At 35.4% G+C, this 19,193-nt stretch overlaps 2 long non-coding RNA genes across 2 annotated transcripts in view; one reads left to right on the top strand and one right to left on the bottom strand.

Moving 5' to 3' along the window:
- The window catches only part of LOC136789623 (uncharacterized), a 36,048-nt gene extending 17,269 nt beyond the window's left edge, over nucleotides 1-18,779 (bottom strand). Inside the window, exon 1 of the long non-coding RNA XR_010828421.1 lies at nucleotides 17,923-18,779. This is a non-coding gene — a long non-coding RNA (uncharacterized lncRNA). The remainder of the gene's footprint in view (nucleotides 1-17,922) is intronic.
- LOC106034150 (uncharacterized) lies at nucleotides 1,499-8,909 on the top strand. Its single transcript, XR_007168272.2, has 5 exons — nucleotides 1,499-1,631; nucleotides 1,743-1,810; nucleotides 2,794-2,883; nucleotides 4,917-5,066; nucleotides 7,285-8,909. It is a non-coding gene; the product is annotated as an uncharacterized lncRNA (long non-coding RNA).
- Nucleotides 18,780-19,193: the final 414 nt, after the last annotated feature.

Genomic DNA, 19,193 nt, shown 5'->3' with positions numbered 1-19,193 from the left:
CCAGGATCTGCTTTGTTCTGTAAAATAGCATAACTCCTAGGCAGCTCTAATTATGTTCTTCTGATTTCAGTAAACAGGATGCACTCTTTTATCATCCCCTTCCTAGCTCAGCCTCTCACACTGGGATCCCAGAAAGGCAATGCTGTTTTCATAATGTGAGATCTAAAATTCCTTTCCACCAGGAGAGGAATACTGTAGCTATTTAAAAAAAAAAAAAAAAAAAAAAAAAAGAGGATTCTGACTATATGCTCATACTTTTTTAAAATTCCCTTCTCTCCTGAGGAAGTAAAATTTACAGAATTTTGGGAAACATTGTTAATGTTATATTTAGGATTCAAGCACATTCAACTCAGTTGAGTCAAACTGTGTACATAATTTTAAAACTGGTCCCATGAACACTTATCGGGCAAGAACTGCAAGAACTGCAAGAACTGTAAATGTATAAGGCTGATGACTGACCGCAAGAGTGCAGCATGAAGGAAGAAGGAAGAAAAAGTGAGAATTTTCTTCTTTTGTATATCAGAGGGGAAAGAAGCCAGGTGTAAAATCTTTTCATTAAAAAAAAAAAAAAAAGCTAATATTTGTGGCATCACTGTTCAAAAGTGTCGTAAAAACTAAGGAAATTGTATAACTTTTATATGTATTAATATTGAGAGCAATTAATTATGTCTAAATGTGCCTGAGTAAATATTCTCCCTAACCTAAAGGAACCTTGAAGTGGTGGAACCTTGAACTTGCTGCACATCAGGTAGGACCATTCTTGAGCTTGCAGGAAATGATCCTTGAAAATCAACCAGCTCTTGTTGACCCCATCTCTTCAGGACTGATTCCCAGGAAAACATAGAATCACATTTTTGTTTGGGTTAAAAGGGACCTTAAAGATCATCCATTTCCAACCCCCCTGCCATGGGCAGAGGCACATCCCACTAGATCAGGTTGCCCAGGGCTTTGTCCAACCTGGCCTTGAACACCTCCAGGGATGGGGCATCCACAGCTTCTCTGGGCAACCTGTGCCAGTGCCTCACTGCCATTCCCCCTTTTCCTATCATTATATGCCTGAGCAAAAAGTGGCTCTCCATCTTTCTTATAAGCCCCTTTTAAGTATTGAAAAGCTGCAATGAGGTCTCTCTGGAGCCTTCTGTACTTCAGGCTGAACAATCTCAGCTCTCACATCCTTTCTTCATAGGAGAATATTTCCCTGAAAAGGCCAAAGTCTGCTCTTTTCAAATCTGGGTTTTTAATCCTGATTTTTGCCCTGCTCATTCCTCCAAAGATCCTGAACTCCACCATTTCATGATCACTGCAGCTTTCCTAGTTTTCACATCCCTGACCTGTTATTTGTTGTTTGTAAGTAGTCTCTCATTGGTTCATCAGTCTCTTGTGTTGACAGTTCACTATAGAAACATTCTGGATTGCTTGCGTCCTATTATGTTGTCCCTTTAGCAGCTACTCAGGTGGTTGAAGTGCCCCATAAGGACCAGGGCCTGCAAACATGAGGCTTCTTTATTCTGTTGGAAGAAGGCTTTATCTAATTTCTCCTGATCAAGTGGCTAGAACCAGGTACTGACAATGTTGGTCTGTGCTGTAATCCTGATGGATGAGTCCCAGACTGTCTCCTCTCTCATTCCCAGGTAGAGCTCCATGCATCCCTTCTGCTATCTCAGAGGCAAATCTCCCTCCTCACCCTCCCAGCTTGTCCTCCCTAAAAAGCCTGTAAACTTGAAGAGCACCTATCTTTACAGAACTCCAGATGTGTGAGCTACCCCACCATGTCTCTGTGATCCTCATGAGATGATAGCCTTGCACGCAGGTATCTAATTCCTCCTCTTTTCCCCTATGCTGCATACATTAGCATACAGACACTTCAGAGAGACACCCACTCGTCCTGTCCTTTTCCCACAAAAGGTATGAAAACTTACCTCATAATCCTTTCCTTTAGGCTCTTTATCCATGTACAGTGGGAAAGGGACTTCTTCCCACAAAGGACTTGTTTTCAGGGTGTCTCCTGTACAAATCAGCTCTACCCTTTAGTTGCCAACCTGGTCCATCACTTCCTCACTTGATTGTAGGTTATCTTCTTCCTCCCCTGTAATTCCTAGCTTATTTAAGAGTTGAATAACTCTATGTAAGGTAATTTATTCAATCAATGAGCTCTTTAATAAAAATTAGTGCACAATAAATGAGTAATCCAGGATCAACCATGCACACAGTACAATATCTATGGAATTTCATAAATGACAGATTCAGTAACCTGAATCTATAAATAGGATAAGAACCTATATTTATCCTTATTACTTGGTATATTTTGTTTCATTCAGTCTTTAGAAATTTTTATGTGTGCTGTTACAAAGACAGGTTGCCATTGTGTCTCTACCAGGCCATGAGAAACATTGGAAATAAATGTAAACACAGTGTAAAGCTCTTTTAAAGATATTGATGACTCAATCTACTCACTCTTAGTTTCTGTTCTGAATCAGTTCTTTTTTTTTCTTTTTTTTTCTTTTTTTTTTCCCCTGCTTTTTAAAGCATACATCCAAACCAGAAACACACATACAGTAAAGGATTGAGTTTTCCCTATATCCACTCTGTATCATCCACTGAAAAGTTCTTGTCACAGCAAAGATATCTGCTGTCAGTATAGATGGTCGATATGCACCTGAATTATATTCCAGAGACTGGTAAATAGAGATTATTATTATTATTATTATTGTTATTGTTATTGTTATTGTTATTATTGTTATTATTATTATTTATTACTGTAGAGGACAAGAATATGAATCATTTCCCTTTCAGAACTTCTACCTTCTACTTGATTTAAGAAAGGGACCCATGTGGAAAATATTTCATCCAGAGACTGAATAGGACTCTCTTACGTAGACAAAGGTACTTGCTTAAATGCTTGGATTTGGGCTTAAATATTTCAGCTTGAAACAGCTTGACCTTTCAGGGCCTTCACTGGTCTCAGAAAAATCTTGAGAACAGTTGATCAAATCTGAAAAACGTTCATGCTTTAGAGACTACAATGGTCAAAAAGGATCCAGACAGACAGACTTTTGCATGGAACAAGATTCTTGCATTTGCAAGCTATTGTCAAAACTCTGAGATATTAATATCTTTATGCTCTTTCAATTATCATTATTTAATTAATTGTCACAATTTTTATCAATTCCATTTACCAATAGAAATGAGGAAAGGATCCTGCCTTTGCTGTGCTTTTAGTCAAATTGAACAGATAATAAAAGCTACCCACGGCAGAATAGAAAGGAGGAATGATTTCTTAACAAGTCAGAGGCTGAATTAAGCCTGAAAAGAGTATTTAAAAAAAAAAAAAATAGGTCACAGGGGTGTCTTCCTCTGACAGAAGAATCTGGGGGCAGAGGTATAACTTGGAAGCAGCTCTGATTGACCAGGTGGAGGAGCAGGAATATGACACTGTTAGTTTCTCTGTCAAAAAATCCTATAGGTGCGGGAAGCTCAAAACAAAATGTGAGAGGGATATATCTGCCAAGGTAAGAAGCATTTCATTGTGCTTTCTCCAGCCTCACCTGGTTCTGCATTTGTCAGTCAGCCATGCAAGTATGACTCTCGGAGACTTTTTCTTCTTATTAGTCCTGTCTTCCTCCCAGAGTTTTGGGAATACTTTCGTTACAGTGAAGGCTTTTTTTCCAGGAATCAAATAGGAGTAATGGCATATGTGCTTAGAGAAAGAGGAGAAAGAGTCCAAGAAAGTGGTAGGTCTAGAATGACTGTCCCCATGGTTATACCTTCACATCTTCCAGCAGTTTAGGAATTCACTGAACTGGAGACTGCATCTGGGCCAATGTTATTGCTTTAAATGTTGCAATCATTTTTTATTGCTTTAATCATTTATACATTAAAAGCCCAATGGGGTCCTCAGAGCTAAGTCAAAGGATAGTAGCAATGCCTGCTCTTTTGTGGGGATGCAGCTGCCACAAGGAAGTATAGCTTGTACCTGAGACCCCAACAGAAAAAAAAAAAAAAAAAAAAAGTAAACACTTTGAGGTAATATTCATCTGAAGGCATTTAAGGGTGGAAAAAAATGGCTTGTTTTGCTGTTTCACAGATACTTTGCCTGTTACAGGATATAACAAAATATTTAATGAGCATATAAAACAATAACAGGATACAACACATCATTATAGGCAAAATATTTGGAACATAATGTGAAATTGCAGCAAATCCCATCCGTCCCCCAACTCACCCTGTTCTAGCCATCATCATAAAGATACTTACTCTACATAAAGGCAGTCAATTCTTGATTATGCGTAAGTACATTAGCAGCCTGCACAATAATATAGACCACATTTCTTCCCTAACACCACAGTCTGGAGAAAAGTCTACAGAAAGCCCATACTGCCTATATCAAGCTATGTCAAATTTCTAAAGAAACCAATTCACGAGATTTACCAATTCAAAAAAGATGTATTAAATATGTTTCTACAGATTAATTTAAATAAACATTGTATTAGCTACATCTTTCCTTTGTTAAAACTACCCTGTCCCGCTGTGACTCTAGATTGCTAAGAGTTGGCTCTACTCATGTATTAAGAACAGGTTTTTTTAATCTCCTAGCTTTTCTCACCTACCAGGAAAGGGGAGGACAATTTCAAGATGAACTTGGGGGTCTAGTCCAAACTCTTTCTTATAGCTCAGAAATCTTACCAGTTAAGCTGTTTCTCTGTGCAGTACTAGAAGTGGGAAATTTAGAATGATCAAATTAAAGTTTTACTATCATTTGTTTCAAATGTATCTGAGTATGCCCTGCAACAAGATTGATATAGACAGATAGACTGATATGTTTTTTGTATTTTTTATAACTACTTCTGTATTTTTTATGACAATTTATGACATAATTACAGGACTTGTAATTATCTCTTTATTCAATATCTCCAAAGCTATCACAGTTTGTATTCAGCACACAACAGGAAAATAGATGCAGTTTAAATTATTTCCATGGGTAAATCACAGAAGTGAGAGAGTTCTTCAAGTTCCAGAATCACCAGATATAGTAGAACCACAAAAGCTGTAGATAACTGCTAGAAAAGGTAAGGAAAATTTTATTTATTAAGAATGACTTTTCAGTTGGAAAATGGCATACTTCAAAGAAAACATAGCTTAGGTCTATGAAGCCAGCAGTGACATGGAAAAATAATAACTGTAGCATAATTTGTACATTGGCTTTTCCAGGGACATGTGAATGGAAAGATCAAGCAATGTTGCATTTCTTGAATGACATTTATTTTTTCAAGGTTTGGAATTCCTTACGTCAGGACTTTGTGGATGCTGAAAGATTATAAGTACTCAAAAAAAAAAATCACAGAAGAAAAAAAAAATCAAGGAATGATTAAAAACAAAACACAGATCTTGGCTCAAGATGACCCCAAGCCAAAATTTCTAGGGAAGATACTCCTAAGGAAGTGTTAATTATCTTATTATAATATCCGGCCTAAGCACCTGCTATTAGATTCACTATGAGAGGCAGCACATTGGCTGAAGTAGACTTTTGCCTACTGTGTAAGACAATAATAGTATTTTTATGTGCTAATATGGTTAAAATATGTAGCTCTCAGGATACCAAACTGTGTCTGAGTAACTAAAACACAAATGAGATTTACATGAGAACAAAGTCCTTCTTTACTGGTAGCTGTAAGTTCAGCAGAATAACTTAGGAAAACTAAGTTGGCATAATACAGCTGCCTTAGAGCAAATGAGACCTTGGAGATCTAGTCAATACAGACAATGGACTTTGGAGAGCTATTCAGTTCAATTTATAGTAGACACATACCTTTAGACATTCGAATAGTTCACTAGATCACTTTGGATTAAGTGGGGTGTCCATAACAAGAGTTTAATCTCATCCTTAATGTTAAAAGTCCACCAGAGAGAAAACGTCTCCATTTAAAATTCTTCCTATTTATTAGACACATACATCAATAGATATTTTACTAAAAAGTTTAAAAGATATGCTTTTTAGGTAAGATATCTTCTATAGAGATTCTTAGCAAACAGATCTTTTTAAGGATCTGTTAAGAGGAAAAAATAAAATAAAATCATCACTATGAGTACAATTTGATTTTGTTAATAAGTGAATAGAAACTGGAGAAATGAAAATCTGAAAATATACGTGGAACAGAGTCAGTCAGACAGAGATTTCTTAGAGCTGAAAAAATAAGCTTGTCTAGGAAAAATCGAGGCACCGGTGCCCCTTTAGTTAAAACAGCAGTAAAATATTTCTCTAGAAGTTTGCTAATGGAATCTGAAAAGCGAAAGTCCTCTTTAGGTAAACACTGGACATCAATGGCAATGAATTAAGGCAAATAATTTCCTTTTCTTCCTCACCTTTACTCCCCTTTTAAAAATAAAATTGCCAGAGGACAATCTGTTGCTGCAATTTCTTGAGAATAATACCAAAACTGAATACCAGGAAGGAAGTGAATGCCTGTATCAAGTATATATTCAAATGAACAGTTTCTACTCAACTATTTCAAAAGCTATTTACAAACTCTTTTTCTCTTTTACATAGAGAGAAATAATCAAACCTCAAACCTTTTTTTTTTTTTTTTTTTTTTTAACTGAGATGAAACTCTCTTACATTGGTATACATTGTCTCTTACATAAGAGGCATAAGAGGCATTAGGATAACTGAGGTGTAACTTAAATGATTTTATTTAATTCAGGAAAAAATGAGTGAGAGACCCAAATTTTCAGTTGTATTTATTGGATTTATGATAGAAAATTGGGGTCTTTCAGGTCTTTACTTTCAAAAGAATTAATACTTTATGAAACCATCATTTGTAGTGAAGTTACTGTAAAAATGCAAGAGGAGTTGTAGCGAAATGCTGGAACAAAAGTGATCAGCCAGACCAGTTATCAGTAGTACAGCTCCAAACCAGAATAAATATATATATTTTTTTTCAGTTTGGATTGGCACACTAAATACATTCCTTCAACCAGATAGGTTTCTTATGCAAGCACTCCTTCACAAATCTAGAACTTTAAATGATTTCCTTATAGAATTATAGAGCCATAACTGTACAGCTTTTCATATATATCTTAAATAAGGCAGTATTTTTCTATCTTAAATCTTAATCTAATTTGTTAAAAGAATGAAGTGATCCCAGAAAAAAAAAAAAGGGGGGGGGGGGGGGTGGGGGGTGGGGCAGAAATGACTGTCAATTAGAACAAAATTTGAACTTAACATCAAGTGCTGTAAAGTTATTTTGGAGCCTAGCCTCAAGTTCTTTTATCCTTATGTTCTAACAGAGTCCTGACCGTTTTCCAGAGGCATGAGATAACAGCTCCCCTAAGACTTTGGCTGTCTCCCAGAATAAAGGAACAGAACTGTTCCTAATGATATTTGTCTGTGCCAACAGTCAGTATTGATTTTTTTTTTCAATAAATTTTCAAATGAGGCTTTCAAGTAAAGCTATACTCATCCTTGAGAGTTCCTTGCTGTTCCAGCTGTGAATTTTGTCTAAAACTAATCCATGTGAGGTTAATGACAGCATCAGGATTACCTGCATGGTCAACTAAATGTTCTAAAACAAATGAAAATGAGTTCATGTATAGAAAAAAAAAAAAAAAAGTAATGGGTGGGGGGAGAGAATCTTCATAGAAATCTTCATAGAATCTTCATAGAAAACTAGAGTTTTCTAGTTATCTATATGTGCAAGCTATTGCTTGTATATGGAAGGATACATGTGTTTGTAAATGCAATGCTTAAGTCACCAGTTAAAATCCAACAGTCCTATAATCTTTATAAGAATTTCTCTTGTAACCTCCATCCTGTTTGATTTTTATTCCCTTACAATAACACATGAACTCACATGCAACCTAAATTCTTCCTTTGTTCATTTCATGTCAAAAAATGTTTTTCTATTTGAATATTCTTTGCTGTATTAGTAATAAATAAATAATAAATTTAATGATATGTAAGCATATTTTCGGTTTCTCTAGAAGACCTCTTAACACTGTCCCATTCCACCCCCCTCACCCCACCTCCCCTTCATCTCAGCCAAATTTGAAAGAAACATCAAGGACTCAAAATTACAAAGTTTTATAGAAACTATTGCATAGTTAACCACAGGGGGATGGATATAGATGGGACAAATGCATTAAAAAAAAAACAGGCATTATTGGATCTGCTTCCCACAGAACAATCTGCTCTGCCCTTGGTAAAACACGTGCTAAATATCAAGAGTTAAAGCTCATGAGGCCTAATTATTTCATTGTAATATTTTGACTATGCTGCTTCCATGCTTGGGGCAATGGCTGTGTTGAAAACCTTCACCATAAAGAAATCATAGAGCCTTTTCCACATCTAACTTTTCCTCAACCAAGCTAATTTTCAGATTATCCAAACAACGTGTTTACTCTCATGTGCCTTTTGAAATCAAGTAACTTATATTCAGACTAACTTTTAGGGCAGGTCTTTTTTTAGAAGGCTTTCATTCAATGAATTTGGATCGACTGTCAATCCCATCGTTAGGATTTTAATATATTATTACCCAATAAGTAATCCTAAAATTACTGACTGTAATGAAGGGAGGGTGCAAAGAAGATGAAGCCTCGTTATTTTCACTGGTGCCCAGTAGCAGGACAAGAAGCAGTGGACACAAACTGGAACACAAGTGGTTCCATCTAAACATCAGGAAGCACTTTTTTATGGGCAATGGAGTACTGGCACATGTTGTCCATAAAGGTTGTCGAGTATCCCTCCATGGAGATCTTCAAAAGCTGCCTGGACATGGTGCTTGGCACACAACTCTGGGTGCCCATGTTTACACAGGGGTTGGACCAGCTGGCCTCCAGAGATGCCTTCTAACCTCAGCCATTCTGTGATTTTGTAAACATGTTTATCTCGTCATCTTTTGTTATGTATTGCTACAGCAAACTGCTTAGAAAAAATACCTATCATAATAGAACTTCATGTGTTTGAGAAAGGCTTTTCAAACTATAAACAATCATGTTTATGGTTGTGGAAATAAATGTATCTGATTTGTTTCTTATGCTGAAGAGAGTACATCTCATCTATTCCTTATATAGTTAGGGAACTCCAATTAAATCATATTATTTTATTTACATCTTCTCATTCAAACTTTCCATATCTTTTTTTCCCTTTGAAAGAATGTAGATAGATTTCATAGTCTCTGATGAAATCTCAGTGCTATCTATTGCTCAAGAGTTTATTATTGCTTTAAACTAACTTTAGAAAAAGTTGAGACTAAGAAAAGAGAAAAAGAAAAAAAAGAAAAAGAAAAAGACCCATGATCCAATTTAATCTGCAAGTGACATTTAAATAGGCAAAAAGCAAAGATATAATTTGATCAAGATTCAGAGATGATTTATTACTTTTCTTATGATAAAAGCCAGAGGCTTTCATCATGTATAAATGCTCTATTGTGCTAGTTGTTTTACATAGCATAATGAAATGTCAGGTCCCTTCACTCTTCTATATTAAGAATTTGTTAGAAGATAATGTAAGGGCCTTCCAAATTCTAACCCTCCATGCTAGCAACAAGCATCTTGAAACTGTATTGACTACTTTGGTTTTAAGACTCCTCTTATTAACAGACAAAGAGCCAACACCTAAAGGAAAAATAAAAATTAAAAAAAAAAAATTATGTATATATATATATTTAAGTAGATATGGACAGAGGAAAGAACAACAAAAATGAAGTAATACCATACCAGTTTTAGTATGCAAGCCACTGGTATTCATTTTATCTCACTTCAGAGAGTTTAAACACCCACAACTGAAATAGAAAACTAAGGTTTTCTTTGTAGTAAAACACAAGAAATCAGCATGTCCAGATTTATATTCATGTAAGTCACTTCAGTAATTTCAATTCTAAAATGATACATATTGCAGCATAAAAGTTCCCATATTTTTTCAAAAAGCAAGCCTAAAGTGACTGAGATTAAGGTTATGTTAAAAGGCAAAGATGTGTATATTGTGTCTATAAACCATTTGCTGGGAGGATTTACCTGGATATTGCATCAAATGAATTTCATTTGGTTGTGTTATTTGTGAGAATCATTCTTCACACAAAGAGGCTCTGCCAGCAGGATATAAGCATGTTAAAATAATAAATATATGCAACTTCAATGACAAAGCAATTATTTACTGGCTAACACAGAAATGATGGCTAGAATGTAATGAACTCCTAGCCTAAGCACTAGTTCAGCATCCCATTAAGTCATTTGAATAGTCTTTGCTCGTCAGACAAACATTGGTCAGGAACAGAAGTGGTGGCCTCTCCTGCTCAATAAAACAGCTTCTCCATGCTGCTGACTTCCACCAACTCCGTCAGCTCATTGTTTGTTTGCTTGTTTTGTTTGTTTGTTTGTTTCGCTTTAGGATCACGTACTTTCCAATTTTGATGTTTTCACCTCTCAAATTATGCAAAAAATAAACAATCCTGTCTCAAGGACCCTGCCTCTATCCATGATTTTACATTTGTAACCTCCTATGGCTCTGCTCTAGTGCTCTTCTTACAGCTTTCTCACAGCTTAGCAATTTCCTGTGAAGCCTAAACCAAGGTTGCATAGCTGGGCCATATAAAATTTTGGCCTTGAATCCCTGAAGCACAGACAGACAAAGCCATGGAAAGCAATGAAGATACAGAGGGTTTACACAGAGAAGTATATGGAACATTTCTAAGAGAAATTTGAAAGGAAAAATAGAGAAGTTAGCAGATGTACCTGTGGTATTCCTCTATTTGTACCAAATAGCTTGGGTGAGAGTAAGAATAAGAAAATTTGAAAGTGTAATTTGTCAAGGATAAGAAGTGGTTTCTGACACAGCTTGATGTGGGATAAATCACTTATTAAAGAGGCTAAGACTAAGAAGTGAAGGTACAAAAAATATTTGACAATGAAGACCGAAAGTAGTTTGTATGATGCATATTCTATATGATGGAGAAAACGGAATCACATGAAAGAGACAAAGGAAAATATGACATGGTTAGAATATGACCTTTGCTGCAATATTCTGAAAGTAGGAGGGGTCAGTGGAAAGACTGGTCCAGTGGTAGAAATGTAAATGCAAATGAAGATGTAGATGGGAGGTTTTACCTAAAAAAAAAAAAAAAAAAAAAAAAAAAGGGTCTTTAAGATGTCATGGAAAAAAGTCATCAGCATTTATAGAGAGACCTTGCCACAAAGTGAGCCAACGTACTGGGATTCACAGACAGTAAAGATGATATTTTTGTTTGAGTTACTGAGAAAGAAGAGTAAACAAAAGAAAAGATCAGTAAGAAGAATGACATCCAGATATTTCAATTGTGATTAGTTTAAACTGAGAGATGACATTAATGAGGAAATATTAAAATGACAGCCTGAAACCAAGCACTTCCCTTTAGGATTCCTTGAAATCATAATACTGATGTGTTAACAACAATTGCACCTCTACCCTTATCCAGGAAAATGTTTATGAGCCTGCCTAACCTCAGATATGTTCTTACATGTCCCATCTCATATCACTATTCTCAACAATCCAGAGTAACTTGTCATGTGATCCAGATCTGTGATTAAAGGTGTTTAAGGGAGCAATTCTTTGCTCATTCATGTAGGATATGCAGGGAGGATTGTATCAGACATAAGCAAAGAGAGACAGAGAGAGGGAATGGACAAAAAATGGGCTTCCAACCTAACAAAAAATTAATGTTTTCCATGTAGTAGTTCTGCAGTCTACTTTATTGGTGTCTGATTAGTATTCTTTTATCATGGTTTATGAGAAAGACTAATGTAATTATACTTTGACCATATCAGCAAAAACAAAAACAAAAACAAAAAGTAAGATGATAAGATTCAATTAAAAATTATGCTAATTTGATAGGATGGAAAATTACTTGTGTAGGCTACAAATATATTCCTAAGATATATTGGCCTTAAGAAAAGTTTTATGGTGTTTATGAATATTTATTTTATATAAAGGAACAGATGAGGGAAAAGAAGTCTCTTGTAAACATTAATACCACTCTAGATTTATTATTGGGTTCAACAGAACCTACGCTAAAAATAAAACTTGGATGACAGTTTGTATATGTTTACTCTACCATGCCACAGAGATATTGGAGTTCATTATGGAAAAGCTGGCTTGCCTTTTAGTCTTAGGTGGCATAACTATCGACATGAACATGCCTTGTTTCTTGACAGCTATAATGAGTCTATGCTAGGCAAAGTGGCTGTAATACTTCTCTTTGCTTTGGCCTTTAGAGATTTAGCTTTTCCTTAAGTAATTTCCAAGCCCCATCTACATTTGCTTTGCTCATTGTTCTGCACACTTCAGAGGTTGTTTTTTTGTTGTTGATTTGTTTTTGTTTTCGTTTTCCTTTTCTTTTATTTTTTTCTGTTGGTAACTGAATGCATCTATGCCCACCGATGGCACAAGTCTATTACCTTGACCACTCTACCACAGAAGAGAGGTGATAACTGATAAATTTCTAAAATAACTAAAACGCAAAACCATGCATACTATAGACTACACCTTGAATAAAATCAAACAGCTTACGCTAATGAGAAACAAGATACTGTGAAAGATATCTCCATGACAATCTTCTTTCAGTGTTCTGTAATTCAGACTTTACATAAAATTATTTTAAATGTGCTTTAATAGAAATTTTATTTCTATTAATTCATAGCTTATGCTTGGGTGTCAGCATGCCCTAAATATATAAGCTAAGATATATTTGAACTTAAAAATATATATATATATCTAAATTAGTTATTCAGGTTTTCCTTCTGAAGTCAAAACTTAACATTTAACAGTAACTTAACGCACTGTATTTCACTGCCATTTCTGGCAGTTAGAGCAAAAGCAAAGGAATTCTTCAAAACAGAAAGAGGAAGGCTGGTTCTATTCCCCTGCCCAACAGTCTGGCTTTCATGCAGGACAAAGAGACTGTAGTTCCTTCTCTCGCTGAGAAAACTCAAAGACCTGTTGTAACAATATCTTATCTATCAAGTGAAAGTGTAGAATGAGGATGGACTAGCAATTTCTTCTGTATGAGTTTTCCTACTTTGCACGATATACCTAAGTATTAATAATAAAGAAAACAAAAATCAATCAATCAAACAAAGAAAAAGTTTCTCTATAGATTTTTGAAACTCTTACTTGCAAACTAACACTTGTTTGTAAAACACCTGCAATTTTCATCTATTTATTTATTTATTTATTTATTTATTTTGATTTCTTGTCTGCCAGAAAATCAATAGAATATGAATTGGACTGACTGGCATTTAAATCCATTCCAAAAGACCTGAAAGCCCAGAGGCTGCTTCCTGTTTCTGTGAGATCATGGTTTAAAGATCATCTACGAATCAAAATGAGAAGAGACTTCAACTTAGACTTCCAGGAAAATGCTTTAATTTCTGGGCTACATTGCAAATTTTGGTTTATAAAACCTGACACTTCAAATTAAATTATTTGCAGAGTGCAAACAAATTTGGGCATAGTCTCTGGAGAAATAAAATGCTTTTAATCTATAAATAGATTAATCTATAAAATAATAAAACTATTTAAAAAAATCCAGTACTAGTTTAATTCTAGCTATCTGAAAGCTAGACTCTTAATATAAAGCTATCACCCTTTACAGCTACTGGATAAAGATCCAAATTCAGAGGGCAATTTGTCCCATACAATTTGGAAGCCTATTTTATAATATGATGAATCAAAACCTTTAAGTGCTTATCATGTAGCACAGAAGAGTTAATTAAACGTGTGCCATGGTTTTGTCCGGGACAGAGTTAATTTTCTTTGTAGATACTCACACAATGTTGTGCTTTGGACTTTTGATGACAATAGTGGTGACAACACACCGATGTTTAGCTGTCATAGAGCAGTGCTCACTCAGAGCCAAGGACTGTTCAGCTCCTGGTGCTGCCCTGCCAGCGAGGTACCTGGGGATGCACAAGGAGCTGAGAGAAGACACACCCAGGAGCTGACCCAGACTGGCCAAAGGGATATAAGGACAAGCTGATAGATGAATGTCCTGCAAAGGATGGAAACACCCATCTACAAACCTGCCTTGATATCTCAGAAGGATTGCATATCGCCAGGAGCCCTCCAGGCAATTTATTCTTGTGGTTTTCCCATGCTATCACCACCTATGACACTGCCAAGTATGATACTGAGAATATCAAGGGTGACTATTGATATCTGGAGATGAGCATGAAGTATCTGCAGTTTCTCTGAGTTGATTTGCATTCTTTCTGTATCACAGCCCCTGTATTAGTAGGAGGAACAGGTCCACAAACATACTGTTGTCTTAGTTTGGCAAATATTTTGTTTCAGTTTCTGATTGATTCTTAAGGAAGTGTTGTTTCTGACAAACAGATGAATTCTGAATCACAATTGGTTGTTCTGATGGAGCTGTCAGGGGTGGCCATCATCCCAGATTTAGACAGCTCTTGAAGATCTAACTCCTGCATGTCAATCCAAGAAGTAAAATAAAACTTTATAAAATACTTGCTATTATTTTCCTCCAATGACTAAGTCTGCATCTCTATTTGAAAGAAGAAAGGCAATGGACAGTCCAATTTCTACATGATCAACAGGATTAAAATTTGTCCACATGTTCTTTTGTATAAAATTAAATGTCAAATTGTGAAAAGGTTACCATATTTTATTCCTGTCAACATCATGCTCAGTAGGAAGCATTTCACTCATTATTTGTGGATTGCTGCTTTACAATTATATCTTAATTGACTTGATCGCCAACTTGAACACTTAATATTACAGTATCATTAGCACATTTATTATTCAGCTAAATCATACAATTACAGCAATTAAATTGGTTGCCTTTGAAACACTTGGTTCACTGATCTTTAATTAGCCTTCTATGAACTGAATTACATGGAAAAAGGTGTTAAATGTTGCAATTGTCATGAAGGGGTTTATTTGCCCTATTATACAGCTGAGTTAGATAGATGTCATATGTATTACAACATGCCATCTCCTTGATACTTTCTGGTAACCTAGTGATTCAGAGACTACTTACTAGATAATATGGTAGGAAGCTTCGTTCTCTTTTAATCTTACTATAGGTTATGTATAAAAGGAGTATAAACATAACTAGCATTTCAAATCCGGAGATTAACCTGCAGTATATTAAATTATACATATAGTTTTTTTCTGTCATCCATTTTTACAGAAGGGAAGATCTTGGTGACATGTTAACAGACTGAAAGTGTATCTTTGGTCCTTGCCTGCATCCTCCCAGCTGTTAGTTTTCATGCATTCTATTCTCCAGCTTTATGAAATTAAGTTTCCAGTATGCTATACAAGAATTTTCAATTAAAATACATAGAAAGAACTACTTGGAACACTAGGAACCTTTCTTTTTCCATGAGCATGTCATCTCTGTGTTTTCTCTCAGTCAAAAGAGAAAATTCAAGGAATAGAAAACAAAATCAGGAAGGTAATTATGCTACCACATAAATCCATGTTTTGTTTACATTTTAAAATCTAAATGTGGCTATAATCCCCCAATCTCTAAGAAATAATAGACCTCCAAAATGTTGAGGGAAAAAGATCAAAGGTCTGAAACTTCAGTTCCTCATATATAAAGAATGACTGAGTCACTAACGATATTCAGTCTGGAAAAGAGATTATTCAAACAAGAGATACACTAAGTTTATAAAATCATGAAAAGCATGAAGATGTTGAATAAAAATTGGTTATTCATTTTGTATTCTAATACAAGAAGAATAGTAAGAACTGTTAGTCAAAGTTAGTCAAAGGTTAGTTGAAGCAAGGTGCAGAACAAACCAGGAGACATATTCAAGAAAGAGTAGTAGACATACTGAAGGTCATGATGGAAAAAAAAAAAATCCTCAAAGGAGAGTATTGGAATAGGAATTCTTTATGAGTAAAAATCTGTAAATTATCTGTAAGATTTTTTTTTTCACAAAATCTCTTTTCACAGATTTTCTAACTGAAAAAAAAGAGAGAGAAACAAAAAACACCCCGCCAAAAACAACAACAAAACCAACAATAAAAACACCTAACCAAAACAACAACACAACAAACCAGCAAATAAACAAAAGAAACATTTTTACTAAAAAGCACTGTAATATATTTTGGATGCTTTGGATGTCATCTTTGAAGCAATCTGTTTCAACAAAGTACAAAGGCTATGATACATAACTTCTACCCTGCTTAGTTTGGATGAGACAGTCTGACCATGGAATGATTCAGAATGCAGACAGAAGACACCTGAACAGCATTCCTTGTAAATATGTTACAATATTTCTCAGCAGAATAGTTTTTGATTCTCTAATGAAAATTGAACTATTACAGAAATATTAATTACAAGTAGTCAATACCATTCAAACAGAAAATTCTGCTTATAAAATATTTTGCTGTAAACTCACGATTTCCAAACCTCCAGAATTCTAAAGAGGTGTAGTCAGGAGAATTGTCTAATTTCTGAAATGCTGAATAACATCACATTTAAGACATATGGTCAAGCAGAAGCTGAGCTACAGGTTTGATTTTTTTTCCCCATATTATCTTGAATAGTCTATGAAATCTAATCTGTTTCATCTCTCCTTACAAGCAGTAAGGATAATATAACAAATTTTCATTATTTCTCATGGATATGACAGGACAAAAATCCATTAATGACTAAGAAGTGTTCAGGTCTTGTGTTGATGAGGATCATACAAGTGCTTAGCAGAATAATACAGTGTTCTAGCTGTGATCTTTTAATGAAGTCATTAACAATTCACAAAAGTCAATGATGAATTTTAATCAATGAATAGAACTAACACAGTTAATTTCATAAAAGCTTTGATAACATTCTCAAACTGCGAAATGAAAAGTATCAAATTCTTAACCGGGGAGGTAATTAGAAGTGATGCAATAGAAGAAGAAACTTGATAGGTGAGTTCATTATATGGAGTCTAGTGATACAAAGATTCTCAAAATCAGGTTAATCTTGCTAGTATTGAATGATAAAACGACAAATTCTGCTTTATTAAATTTCTTAATTGAGATTTATCCAGCAGTACAAAAAATAAAAAAAAAAAAAAAAATCATGAGGAAGATAGGCATGCGTAGGAGCACTTCTAAGAACCTCGGGGTGCTTCCAGCTGTAGCTCAGCTAGTGATAAATTTTTCTACCTCTTTTTCCCCTTCTTATAGCCACCTTATATGATATGGGAGGTTGTTCTCTACTGGTGGCTATACTCTACTTTATTACTTCAGAAAGACCTGTGTTGGATCTTTCAACGCTATTTTCGATAATTGGTCTTCTTCCTTTGTGTCTATCTTTTATTTGGTGTGGGAAAGGTCAGAACAAACTTCAGAATTCCATTTCCCTGGTAAGATTTCATACTGCAGCCTTCCAACCTAGTCTTACAGACTGTACTTAATCTACCAGTGAAGACAGGCCTTTGAAAAAATCCCTGGACTCAAAGGCAAGTGGTACTATTATCTTGCATTTAATTTCTTTAGTTCCCTCTCTATAAGGTTTTTCTTGCAGATAAGTAAAGTTAAGATCTCTCATTTACACTCTTCTGTACAGTAGTGAAGATGTATCCTCTGACTGAAAGTACTGTTTTTTATATTTAAATAGCTCTTTACAGGAAGAAGAAAAAAAAATGAAAAACAAACAAACAAACATTGAGTATATTCACTGCAATTACAGTACTTACACAAATGAAGTTAAGCATCTGAATGATCAGTCTTATAAGGCACATTTAAATTCAAGAAGGTTCTTAAGTTGTAAGTATTTTATGACTGATCTGTATACATTTAAAAGTAATAGCTTAATTAATAAAAAAGTAATCGTAGATTAATCCAAGAAAATATTAAAAATGTCAAAAGGATTAAGGCATTTAGTTTCCTTTTGAATATTTCAGCAAAACTCAAACTCATCCCACTTCTTTACTTACTCTGCTGATGTTCCTAGCAGGAGCTTGTTCTTGCTTTCTGGACAATGTAGATATTGAAACTGTCCTGTAGAAGTGTCTGTCTCAGTCTGAATCTCCCCACTAGTTCTTTGATGACACCATCCTGTTATTAGGTTCCTTGTTTAAACATCTACAAGCAAATTGAAAGAGAAGAAATCTGTCTCTTTTCCTTGCCTTAATTACCTCTATAGATGACATAAACATTTGTTCACATACACTTCTATATTTTCTCTGAATCCCAGATGCAGACATAACCATTTAATGGTATGCACTTCCTTAAACGGTGTCTCTATAGAGTAAGGTTTTTGTTGAGTTAGAATCATTCTAATGTCTCATCTTTCCATGATGAATGTAAGGATTGGTATGGATGAATTGGTAAGAACAAAAGTGTGCTTCTATCTTAAATTTCACAACGTAGGAATTCAACATATGTTACTGCACGTACAGGCTTATTTCCAGTACACAGTATTTTGGCAACGATCCTGACATCATTCTGAGCTGCTTTGTATTCTATCTAAAATCAACAGCTCTATTTATTCATTTGCCTTCTGCTCTTCAGGGTTCACAGTGACAGGATGGTGTTTCCTTTTTAAATATTGATGTAGAGTTAAGCTATGTAATTGAGATCCCAAACCTCCTCTTCCTTCAGAGTGAGGAGAAAGCTTTGGAGGTGAGGGAAATTTTAGAGGCTATCCTTAAAGTGATTGCCATGCAAAAGTATAGCCAGAAGCTAGGCAATGAGTAGAAGCAGAAGTTTTCTCATGAGTAAGAATGGGGTGTGCAGTGATTTTCCTACCATCTGTCCATAGTGTGAAAAAACTGGAACAACTTAATCATGTAAGCTGCTATCCCTCAAGAATGGGCAGTCCAAGATAGACTTATATTTAGACTTTAGAGGGTGTCAAGGCACTGGAACAGGTTGCCAAGAGAAGCTGTGGATGCCTTATGCCTGGAGGTGTTCCAAGGCCAGGTTGGACAAGGCCCTGCGCAACATGATCTAGTCAGTGGCATCCCTGCCCATGGCAGTGGGGTGGAACTAGATGAACTTTAAGGTCCCTTCCAACAGAAGCGGTTATATGTTTCCGTGATTCTATGGTAGTAGCGGAGACTTTCTCTAAGATCTCAGTCAAACCTCGCACCCATTCAGTGTGCAAGCATCTTGGCCACAGGATCCCATTAAAAAATCTGAAACCTATCTAACCACTATCCTCCCAAGGCTGTTTAAATGCATAAGTCTTCAGTCTCCTGCAGGG

Source organism: Anser cygnoides, chromosome 1 (assembly GCF_040182565.1).
Source record: "Anser cygnoides isolate HZ-2024a breed goose chromosome 1, Taihu_goose_T2T_genome, whole genome shotgun sequence".
Taxonomy (NCBI): Eukaryota; Metazoa; Chordata; class Aves; order Anseriformes; family Anatidae; genus Anser; species Anser cygnoides.
Note: the sequence above shows the minus strand (reverse complement) of the source record. Positions and strands in the feature narration are given on the sequence as shown.